A 12,701-nucleotide genomic window follows, 5' to 3' on the forward strand; every position below is an offset into this window, starting at 1 on the left:
GTAGCTCAGAGCTAAGTGTGAGCCCACCAAATGAATTCCTGAGATGGTTAGAACTGAAATCATGTCTCCCTCTATATATTATTAAAACTCTCATTGCTGTGCCCTTTATGTGAAATGGTACATCATAGGGCAACAATTTTTCAATCACAGAACCTCACATGGGTTAAATCATAGAATGTGTCCAAAATCCAGGAGCCATGATTCCCGAGAGAATGAAATCTGGGGATGTTGCAGCTGCTTCAATGTTACCGGCTGCTGCTACTGTCACGCAATCTTCATTTTCAAAGTTCCGTAACAGTTTTCTAGCCACTCTTGCAATCCTTTGCTCCTTCTCTACCGCAGCCACTTTGCTGCCTCTAGAAAGAGAAAGGGAGGAAATAACCTTATGCTCCCATCCCATGCCTATTCCCCTGACTTCTTGTGCCCCCAGTGTTCTCCCCTGACCTGTTCCACCCCAATCCACCAGCACACTTGGGCAGCCCCATACACCCTCCATGACCTGCACCAATCTTGCATGTGTTCCCTGCCCATGAGGCACCTCTTACAACCCCCATGCATTTTTCTTAACCCATGCTGCCCACCTGACATACATGGCACCTCTTACACATCCCAGAACCTCCATGCACCTTTCTTAATCCATGATGCCCCCTTTGGCCTTCCCCAAACCGCACAGCACTCCCCATCCCAGGCACCCTCCCCAACTCACATGGCTTCTCTTAGGCACACCTAAGAGCGCCTTAGGCACACCTAACCTGCAGCCTGCACTCTCTTGCTCCCTCCCCTACCTAGTAGCAGCTTGCTTCCCTGCCTGCTGGCATTTGAACTTGCAACTTCTTTCTGGCTTCCCCACTGACTTCTCACTGCATGTTTCCCACAAAAAAAAATTAAATGGGGAAGCCAGGAAAAAGTTGGAAGTTGCTCCCGCTCCCTTTGCTTTTTGCCCATCAATTCTGTTTCCCTGTCTGGATTAAAAAATAAATAAATCTGAATAACCCAGCAAGGCATGGACTGTCTAGTTCTTAGACAATTCTCTGATCAGCCAAGCTGAATATGTAGATTAAGAGCAGGTGGCAGCTATAGCCAAAGGGCTTTTACACAGGTCCAACAGGAGCAATGTGTCCCTTCTTGAATTGGGGAGCCCTTCAGACAATCACTCATGTCCTTGTCACCTCAAGGATGAATGTTCTACATATGGTTGCCCTTGGTGTGCCCACATGATACACTGCTTCATGAACTGTACGGCCTACCAGTGTGCTTCTGCAAAGAATTCAAAGCACTGTACATGGCATGGAACTTGATTATCTGAGGAACTGCCTATGTCACATGGTTTCTGCTTGACCAGTTTGAGCCAAGAAAATGTACTCTAGTTGTCTTCAATTAAACAATGACACTTCAAGACGCTTTCTTTGTCATAGCACTCGCACTCTGGAATGCAGTTCCTCCTGAGATCTGAGGGGCTCACACCTTGTGGCATTCTGGAAGCCCTTAAAAGACCTTCAAAGTCATCCACTCAAAGGTTCATCCAGTCCTACTAATATATGATGAAGGAAATAAAACATACATCCTCTAATTTACAACTATAATTTCTGTGATTTAGGTTCTAGCAGAACATCTGCACTCATATGCTGAGTAGAACTACTATATAAACTGCCTTGGTAGCACAGTGGTTAGAGTGCAGTACACTGCAAGCTACTTATGCTAGCTGCAGCCAGCTGCCTGCAATTTGGCAGATCAAATCTCACCAGGTTCAAGGTTGACTCAGCCTTCCATTCTTCTGAGGTGGGTAAAATGAGGAGTCAGATTGTTGGGGACAATATGCTGATTCTGTAAACCACTTAGAGAGGGGTGTAAAGCACTATAAAGCAGTATATAAGTCTAAGTGCTATTGCTATAATATTTGTGTTATCTTTGAAGCATGAATAAGGCTCTTTTCTTGTGTACATATTTGTGCTCATGTTACAGGTAAGCATACTCAAGCAATACAGACTGTTTAATACAGAGGTCTCCAAACTTGGCAACTTTAAGATTTGTGGACTTCAATTCCCAGAATTTGGGGAGTTGAAGTCCACAAGTCTTAAAGGTGCCAAGTTTGGGGACCCCTGGTTTAATACATATATTACTGGATATACCTTTGAAAAGTATATACTCTTGACTAACTTAAAAGGAAATGTAGTTTCTACTTCAGATGATTCATCTGGGACACAATTAAATGTCTCTACAAATTACTATAATTTTCCTGTATGTAGTGGCAAATCCTAAAGGGTAGCTGGCTTCCCCACTGACTAGCTTGTGGGAAGCTGTCAAGGAGAATTGGAAATTATGAACCTGTAACTGCTGTTGATTGCGGTAAAGTACTGGTTGCAAAGTGATACTCAAATGGCCACAGTTTTGCCAGATTTCAATCCCACTGGAGTAATGGGTCCTGGATGCAGGCTGTAAATTAATCCATTTGAGAGGTCTTAGTTCAAAAAACGCTGTCCTATGATGCACTATTGTGCCCAAATGAAGATTTACAAACAGACACAACAGTTTTAGTAATATATTGGCTTAGTAGTGACCCATTTGCTTTTCATTTCAGAGATATTTCCTTACCTAAACAGAGAAAGTAAGTGGTTCCTGCTGGGTGGGGGAGGGACCAAGAGAAGGATTGCTTGAGTGGTCAGAAAGCTACGGGAGTACATTAAAAATGAGGATAAAATGAACATAGCAGCAGTTCTGAAGCAGCAGTGCTGAAACAGCCACAAATTCCCCAAATTTCATTCCCTTAGGAGTAATGGGCCCTAGCATTCTGTAAACCCATTTGCTGTACTTTGTTGACAAAGTTTTGCCCTCTAATGCAGCACTCTGCCCAAATAAAAGGTTATAAAGTATAAAACAGACACAAGAGTTTTAGTAATATATACAGATTCCAGTCAACTACCCATTGGTTCTCAAACATCCAGTTCTTTGTAATTGCACCAAATGTCTGCTGGATGATCCCATTTACTAAAGTATACAGAACACACTGTATGTATGTATGTACTGTATATACTGTATATTAAAAATATATATACTGTATATACTGTATATTTCTGTATTTTACTCACTGATTTACTCTACAACCGAATAAAGATTTGATGATGATGACTACTTTTTATTAAGAGCCATTACCCATTTTTTAAACATTTCTTAGACATTTTTACATTTCTTAAACGTTACTAATATGAGTTATGTGTATGCTTCTGAATCATCATAATTTTGCCAAATCATTTAAGGTAATAGTACAAAAGAAGACCAAGAAAATGGTCACTTCCAAAAGGAAATCTTTCTTTTTGAAAATAGATTATTTCTGCATGAGAATCTTGATGGTGCAAGATAGTTTTTGCAAATGCTAATTAAGTTATCAACAATGTCACAAAAGGAATCAGCACAACCCTGCAGCCCAATTTCAAAAACCTGCAGCAAATGTTCTGGCAAAAGTGATATGTCAGGCTGCTGGAGTGGCAGACAGACCAGATTTAACAGATAACCAGAGTTGGAAGGGACCTTGTAGGTCATCTAGTCCAACCCTTACCGCCCAAGTGGGAGACTCTACACCATTTCTGACAAATGGCAGTCCAATCTCTTCTTGAAGGTCTCAAGTGATGGCGCTCCTACAACTTCCGAGGGCAAGCTGTTCCATTGGTTGATTGTTCTCAGTGTCAGAAAGTTTCTCCTTATTTCCAGGTTAAATCACTCTTTTTTCAGTTTCCATCCATTATTCCTTGCTTGGCCTACAGGTGCTTTAGAAAATAGCTTGACCCCTTCCTCTCTGTGGCAGCCCCTCAAATATTGGAAGACTGCTATTATGTCTCCCTGGTCCTTCTCTTCACTAGACTAACCAGGCCCAGTTCCTGTAATCATTCTTCATATGCCTTAGTCTCCAGTCCCCTAATCATGCTGGTTGCTCTTCTCTGCACCAAAATAAGGAGAGCCCATAGTCTAAATTCTACCTGTTGTCCACTTGTCTGCTTGTTTGGAGTTCCTAATTATTCCATAAGGAAAGACAGCAAGTCACTTCCTACCCCTTCTACATAGGTTGCCAATTATTCCAGAGATTGCCTTAGTTGTTGCTGTTACTGTTTTAAAATCCAGATCAGCATAAGGTGAAACAAGTTCAGACAAGGGTTTCATCACAGTAGGGATCTGATTCCTTTTAGATTAGTGCAGCTACTTTCTTTGAACAGCTTCCCATTTATTTATTTTTTCTGTCTAAAATGAATAGATGAATGTAGCTACTGAGTTTATGGCCACCTGTATTTAGCGTTTATACAACACATCTGATAGCATGCTTTGTAAGTTGAAGAACCTAGAAAACACACATTGTTTCAATTTGATGGGGAAGTTCCTGACTTTTAATTAAGCTGCAACAGGAGTCTGCAGGATATAGTTTTACACAAACATTTTCTTCTTAGACTGTGTTATCATCCAAATAATGATAACCCCTCTCACACTCCTTTCTACTTGTCACCCATCAGGAATTCATTACGTTGTTTTTGTTATGGTACACCAGACAGCAGTTATCTCTGTAGCCCATGGGCTATAATACAAACCCAATGTGTCAGCTTTTTAAAGAAAACACAGTGTCTCCTGAGAGCAATTTAAATGAATTTTCAGGAAGGGGAAAAAATAGGCAAGGCTTGAATACTGAAAACAAACAAGAAATGTTAAGTAAGTACAGTATATTTAGCTTCATCTGAATTCCACCAATGAGATACATGTTCTCAGACAAAGAAAGATAGAAAGATTTTCATTCAGTCTTTTCCCCTCCAAGAATGGAAAGACTGCTCAAGCTACAAATCTGGGGTGCAACTTAAAGAGGAACCCAAGAAGGAAACAGGTGGAGATTAATCTTCATGGATTTGCTCCCTAAGGCTGTGTCACCAAGCCCCTTAAAATGGTTTCCAGCTTTAGCAAGCAGCCTGGTAAACAACATAGTGATGAAAACTCACACTACGAGGGTTGGGGTAGAACCTTTGGTCCTCAAACTTTTGAGTGGGCTTCCCTTACAAGGTATGGGCATGTCCTTTCTGACAACAGATTTTGTTTTAAAAAATAATGGGGATAATAAGCAAAAGGAACTTTTATGTTGCTCAACATTAATCCAAGCCAGAGAACAATATCCATTTCAGCAAAATTAAGCTCCAAACAGAGCCTGAAACTTCAGCATATTTGTAAGGTAACCTTGGATTTACTATCTGTGAACTCCTCCCTCAATACTAGAAGTGCAGATTTATTTTTAAGCACACCTTTTGATTTACAATCTGAACGCCAGGGAATCTGAATTGCTAGCAAAAGGAAGTATTAACAGAAAATAAATCTGCGGTTCCAAAGCAAGCACTGAAGTGCTGGTTTTGCTATTACTGTTCCAAATGGGACTGGACTTTCTCTTCATCTCCAAGTGTCCTTGCTTGTTTAAATCTGCACCTTTCAGATTTGTTCTGACCTGTTTTGCTTCTCCCTTGAGACTAACTTTTCCTTGCCTCCATCCTGCTGAGGAAGCACAGTGTCTGGCATCTATTGACAGGCATGTCATGGCAATTTCCCTTCACAAGTGCAACAGGGAAATGAAAAAGAGAAGCCAGAGAGAACTCCAGCTGTCTTGGCTCTTCTGTTTGTTTATATACAGACAAGTGCTTGAGAGAAAAGGGACTCCAGTTGTAGGAACTTTAGTGAAAGTATCCAAACATTGGACAAATGAGTACATTCTTTATCTGTTTGGGCAACAGGACAGACATTTGCCATATCAGTGATGTCCTCTTTTTATTGTAAGACGAAGTACAAGACATGCTTTGCATATAAAGTCCAGCCATCAAGTTGTTTGCCAGAAAGATCACTTATCAGGACCTAGGTGAAGCCTAGCACTTACACCTGAGTGCCATATTTTCATGTTCCTGGCTTCTTGAAATGCAATAGCTTGCTTGGCATAGGTCAACAACCTATGCAGAGTTAAGATGGATTTAATACTGATAAGGAACATTTCTCCTAAACAACTTATTACACGGGTGGCAAACTTGCAGTGTCATGTGATTGTTTCCCCTTTCGCAGAGCTGGGGTGGGCGTGGCCTGCGCATGACGCATCCAGCCTGTGGGCCGCCAGTTTGACATCCCTGACTTATAAGAATACAAAACTTCCTGTTGGATCAGGCCAAAAAGGCTTATAAATCGATCATACAGGCCCCATGATGGCTTCAAATACAATGCAATGCAATAGCACTTCTTGCTCAAGTTCCCTAGTACCTGACATTGAAAAGTGTTCTGCTTCTGATGCTGAAGTATAAAGTCAGACTGAGTAGAAACTACTGATATTATCCCACTGTGGTTTTGGGGGTATATTTTTTCAAAAGTGGGCAGGCAAGATCATGCTTACCAGCTACATGCTTGCAATTTACCTAGAAAATCAGAAGAAGTAATCTACAAGTAACACCTCAAGAGTTTTTACTCTCAGAATATACAATGTAGGGACCTGGCAGACTTACAGGGTTTCAGCACTGTGCATCTATTATGACCCAACCTCATTAAAGAACACAAGAACCTGTTTCCAAATCAGTTTAATAATTAACCCATGCCAAATGTGTGTAACAGACAGCTCATTCAAAACACACCAAACAAAACACACTTTCCCTTCCATTCACAGCACAATTTATCATATAAAAGCATTATAGCAGATCAATAAAAGAGCCCTACAGTCCAACATTACACTATGGGAAGATCACGTCCTGCTTTTCCTTCCCTGAATATTGTATTATGGGGGTCTCTGAGGAATTCTGGGAGTTGAAGTCCACAAGTCTTAAAGCTGCCAAGTTTGGAGACCCCTGATATATTAGAATACCTTTCTCCCTCTTTCTCCAGAGGACTTCTTATTCTTGTTATGGTTTAGCAAATCCTGGGTTCACTTCTTTTTGGGTAAGTGCTACTTGGATTATAGCAAGCTTTACAATGAGACAGTGAGATCTGCTACTTCTATATATGGCGGTGGGTGCCTACTAAATTTGTTTTAGTTCTTTTCTGTTTAGAAGGTGGTGGTTAATGAGAATTCAATAATTCCATTTTATGCTGCAACAGAGCATATAAAACGATGCCTGTTTTACTTTGTATAAAATTATTCTGTGAGGGTCAGAGAAAGGTCTTAGTGTTATGATGTAGACTTCTTTTTTTTCAAACGTAGTAGTGTTTTAAAAGTCTGGTTTACTACTGAAGTTCAATCTACAATGCCCATCCCCTTTCTCTTTCCCTTCTATGACTGTATATTCTCTCTTTTTATATTGTTTTGATTGGCTGTTATAAGGCTGCTTAAGCACATGGCTGTTGTGCTGACACTAGCCATAAACAATCTGCAAAAAGACCTCATCTTTTCCATCCCATTCAAAGCTCCTCTGGCAAATGTCACTTGGCACACTTTAAGAGAGTCTGAATAGTATTCTTCTAAAACTACTGCTCTTCTGCCAGATTTTTCCCCCAGCTTGAATCTACTACAAAGCATTCAAGGACGGAAACATGTCCTTAGCCTTTAAAACAAGATTTGCTTTCTCTTTTAAAACACTGACAGTATGTACCCTCAGGCATGAATGTCTTCTTAACAGCATGTTAATAATATCCTTGTGGCTGCAACAACAGCCCTAGTTGATATCTCGCTATAAACTATTAAACTATCATTCTGCCCTCACCACAAACATGGAAATGGATTTATAAAAAATCCATTTGTATTTTTCCCTGTATTTAATGTTTATTTGTGTAAACTTAGTATTCCTGGGTGGAATGAAAGATAAGTGACAATACTTTTCATAACAATTAAATTAAGAAGAATAACATTCCTAGCAAAATGCCTGATCGCTGTTAGGAGAGGATACAGCTCAAGCTATAATGTATGAACTTTTTTAAAAAAAAGAATGCACTATGCTTTTCTGCCAATATTGTACTCAGTTAAAAACAGAACATAACTTCATCAAAATGGGGTTTGGAAGAAAATGTATAGAATTATATCAATATTCAATTCAAGGTGCTTTTTATTATCACACGTTAAACTTACATTGGGACTTTATTTCTGAGTTGTCATTTATAGGACTACATTGAGGCAAAGATTATCGAATTCTCAGTGGATAACTCTGATATACTGTAGTAAAAAAGTAAATTCCAAAACAGAGTTACTTCTCCCTAAACAAAACCTGCCTGCTAAAATATGTGAAGGTTTGGAATTTTTTTCTTTGACAGCACCTGGTTTCAAGCTGGCAATTCTATTTTCCTCAGGCTTGACATCAACACAGTTTGATGACTAGCATATCGGACATGTGCTTCTCCCAGCTGCTTCTTGGCCAACTGTTTCAATGTTTTTATCAGCCACACAATCAATGCTGGTATTGTTTGGCTGGAACTCCGTTATCTCGTGAAAGTTTGCTGTACCCCTGATGGTGATAAGGGGAACTACCAGCTTGGAAAGAGGGAGAAGGGAAATAAGGCCTAGGTTTATTTTATTTTATTAAATTTGTATGCCTCCCATCTCTACAAGGTGACTTTGGACAACTTAGAATGTTTAGCTGATTAATTACTTTAGGCAAAATTGTAGGTGTAAAGTACTTTGGATGTTGAACAGTACATACAACTGGAACTAGATGACCATCTTCTCCTTCTCCTCCCTCCAAAAAGCTTTCAAGTTCTCATGGTACAATCCCATGAATTTCTGTATAGAAATCTACAGAATATTTGTTATTTCAGTAAGAAAGGAGAATTCCATGGTGGACTACTAAAAATCCTATTTTAGAAGTCAACTCCTAAGACTGGTTAAAACAAAGCAAGTAATAAAAATGCTCTGTTCCATTGTAGAGGAAAATCTGCCCATTCTATCTCACCAGCTACTACTTCCTGGGGCAGTACTATGTTGTGTGTAAAACCCAGCAAATAGTAGTCAGCAAGTAAATATAAGGGATGTGACCATCACAATGTACAGTATAGTGGCATTTGCCTACAAACGAGTGAAACTCAGAAGTCTGACAACAGCAGGCAACACAGTCATGTTTGCACCAGTAATAGTTGGAAAACGTTATTTGGATATGGAGTAAGAAAAGGATATTCTGCCTTCCTGCTAAAGCCAGCAGATGTCACATATTTCTCTCTTCCAGAATGGTAGGCTGACCATCCTTGCATTAGGACATTGAGGATATGCAAATGAGCCTTAAATATATTGACATTTAACTGAACGCATCCTTGCATCAAGGTCTATATACTTTTTTTTCCTAAAAAATACCATGCCTGAAAAATGAATGCAGCACATCTACATAAATAAAGGAATTTGATTCTTAGCACAAGTGGCCTACACCTGCTGTTTCATACATATGCTAGCAACTTCCTTGGGACAGCTTGACACATGGCAGTGACCTTGCTTTAACTCTAGTAAATGATGCAGGAGTTTCCTGAATGTCTACAAATGTCCCAAGTTGACATTAAAGAGCTGCCTGGATTTGACATTACCAATTCCTTAGTTTAAGGGGAAACTAAAGCCAAGTTGTATTTTCCCTCACCAGAGCAACACACTGAACATGTTGCAGCAATTGCTACTGATCTCAGAGAATAACCACCTTTAAATAATTCAGTTCTCTCATCTTCATTTTCTGGAGTTCTCATCCTATACATTTGCCTATAAAGCTTCTCAGATGTAATTAATACATACTGTATAATTGAGTCAATTCTGTGTGAAAGTACTGAAGGTCTAGACTATCAATAAAATAATTACTGGTCTCAAAGATGTCTCAGTATAGTTTAGACTTCATATCTAATTAAGACAGCTGCTCCTTTAAACTTAGCAAATTAAATGTCTTGCCAACTCAGAATATGCATGCAGTATTCTGCATGATGGCGCCTTCAACACACTTCAGATCCTTTCATGGATTAAATCAGATTAACAATTAAAAATTCTAATCTGTGATTAATTAATCTTTATCAGTTTGAAACCTTCATGTTTTCATCCCTATTTGTAAGACTCACCACCCTTAATCATTTCTTGTATTCTGTTACAAAACAGCAACTGCTTAATTAACACACTTAAAAGTAGATATTTTGGCGCCAGACATACTGATAGAATACACCTGATAGCTGTAAGCTATGAAGGATGTGTGCTGATCCAGATGATGATCCAAGCTAACCTAATAATAGATTGGCTGTGTTTACACGACATACTAAATAGCACAATAGCCAGCCACAGGCAGTATTTAATTTATGGTTCAATGAATCATGCAAAAACCCAAGCAATTGGCCCAGATAATTCTGAAGACCATGTGCGAACATGATCAGCAGTGTTAACATAAGTTATCAGTAAACTGATTAGAAGGAAGCTATGAAACAACTTGCTAATTGCAAATTACAGGTCGTCTTCCAACTTCCAACCACAATTGAGCCCCAAATTCCTGCTGTTAAGTGAATTTTGCCTCTTTTTGACAACCTTTTGTACCACAGTTGTTAAGTGAATCACTGCAGTTGATAAGCTGGTAACACGGTAAAGTATACTTGGCTTCCCCATTGATTCTGCTTGTCAAAAGGCTACAAAAGATGATCACATGACCTTGAGAAACAGCAACGGTCGTAAGTATGAACCAGTTGCTAAGTATCTGAATTTTGATCATACGATCATGGGGATGCTACAAAGGTTGTAAGTGTTAAAAAGTGGTCGTAAGTCACTTTTTTCAGTGGTGTAACTTTGAAAAGTCACTAAATGAACAGTTGTAAGTCAAGGACTATCTGTAGATTGCAATTCCCTCCTACCATTTAATTTTTTTAAAAAATCAATTCTGTTCAATAGTAAAGGATCAAGTGATCAAGAAATATACAGCAGACTAGCACTTAATATAATAGCCATGAAGGGCTCTGAAAATATATTCAGATGCTATGTTTACGTCTATGAAGTTCTGAATGGTGCAGACAATGGTACCTCTGGGATAATGTATGAAAGTGAAAGTTGGACTCTGAAGAAGTAGGGTAAGCTTCTATCCCAGGGCAGTTGAATTGAATTCTACTGTATAGTGCAATACAGTAGGAGTTTTCAATTCAATGTATAGAATGTGAAGGATGTGTGTTTATGTTTATTTTCATAGTCATAATATACACTGAAGATGGTATTCAATTTAGTTGTACAAGGTGCAATGACAATAAACTAAACTAAACTAAAGAACAGTATTGATACTTTTGAACTTGATGCCGAGAAGATTTTTGAGAATGTCACAGGCAGCCAAGGAAGCAAACTGATGGATCACCAAACACATTTACACAGAATTCTCACTTGAGGAATGAATAACTTTGGACCTATTGTGCAAAGGCCTAGCTCTTTGGAGAAGGTTCCAATGGCTGGGAAAGGGAGGAGCAAAGAGAAACAGAGGAAGACCAGCAGCAAGGTGGATAGGCTTAGTTAACAGTGGTGATGAAGGCACCATTGGAAAACCTGAGGTACCAGGTTGGGATCTTCATAGAGAAAAATCTACCTTGATGCGGTCACTAAGCATTGACAATGACTAGATGGCACATAATTAGTCAATCAATCAAAACATCAAGTCTGCTGTCCTGAGATTTCTTGATAGTCTCTCGTCCAAGTTCAACCCTCCCTAACTTTCTTGAGATTTGCTCAAGTCAGATTGATTGGTGCTGCCATCTATAACAGTAATTTTGCTATAGAACAGGGGTGTCAAACTCATGTTGTCATGGCAGCATCACATGACGTATCAGAACTTTTCCACCCTTCGCTAAACTGTGACGCATCCAGCCGGGAGTTTGACAGCCCTGCTGTAGAATAAGAATGTTCAATCTTATTTCTAATCAAGGACTTCATTTCTGCAGGAATAACCATATAACGATATCCCAAGCTAAAACAAGCAGTGAGCAAACCGACTCATTCCTTCCTTTTATGGCATGGTTCTTTTTAGCATCCTTTTTTTTTAAAGCTTTCTGACTTGCAAAAAAATACTTTTTGATATTAGGCTGAGATTTTCGACTGAGAAAGTTTCTGCCTCTTCCACCCAATCATGCACAGTAGAAAGCAATGCATTTTGTACAATGGCAAAAAATTATCTTACCACAGCTCATATCAGAATACAACCATACATACATCTTATTTTGCCAGAATGGTAAGCAACGACTATCCATCTTCCCTTTGCAGGAAATCAAGCCATAGATGAAAGATTAATCTGACTAAAAACCAACCTTCTAGGCCAGTGGTTCCCAACCTTTTTTTCGCCCCGCACCACTAAAGAAATTTCACTCGAACCTCGCACCCCCTGAAATACATAATAAATAAAAATGCCAACATATAGCCAATATCCTATTATTTACTTGGATTTTTCTCGCACCCCCTGGAATACTGTCTTGCACCCCCAGGGGGTGCGAGCACCCCAGGCTGGGAACCCCTGTTCTAGGCATTTGTAACCTGCATCTGAATAAACCACTCTTGTCTTCCTCTCCTCCCCCTCCTGATTTAAATCTTGACATCACTTTAGCCAGTCTATGGCACTTGATCAAAGCTTTTGCCTACATACTCCTTCTGATTTTGGAATACCATAAACCAACAGTGTTTCCCTCCTACAAAGTCTCTTAAGTGAGCTGCTGCTAATTAAGCTCCTCAGCACTACTTTTAACTCAGACACAATGTCCTTTTTATTTAATTGCTCCTGTAAGAACTGCACACTGAACGGACTTGGATTTTGCTG

General features: G+C 39.4%; 1 protein-coding gene across 3 annotated transcripts in view; it reads right to left on the minus strand.

Annotated features, from left to right (window-relative positions):
* The window catches only part of FRMD4B (FERM domain containing 4B), a 236,349-nt gene that overhangs the window by 71,928 nt on the left and 151,720 nt on the right, over positions 1-12,701 (minus strand). The window lies entirely within an intron of this gene.

Source organism: Pseudonaja textilis, chromosome 2, assembly GCF_049901715.1.
Source record: "Pseudonaja textilis isolate UNSWEBS1 chromosome 2, rPseTex1.2, whole genome shotgun sequence".
In the NCBI taxonomy this organism is placed as follows: Eukaryota; Metazoa; Chordata; class Lepidosauria; order Squamata; family Elapidae; genus Pseudonaja; species Pseudonaja textilis.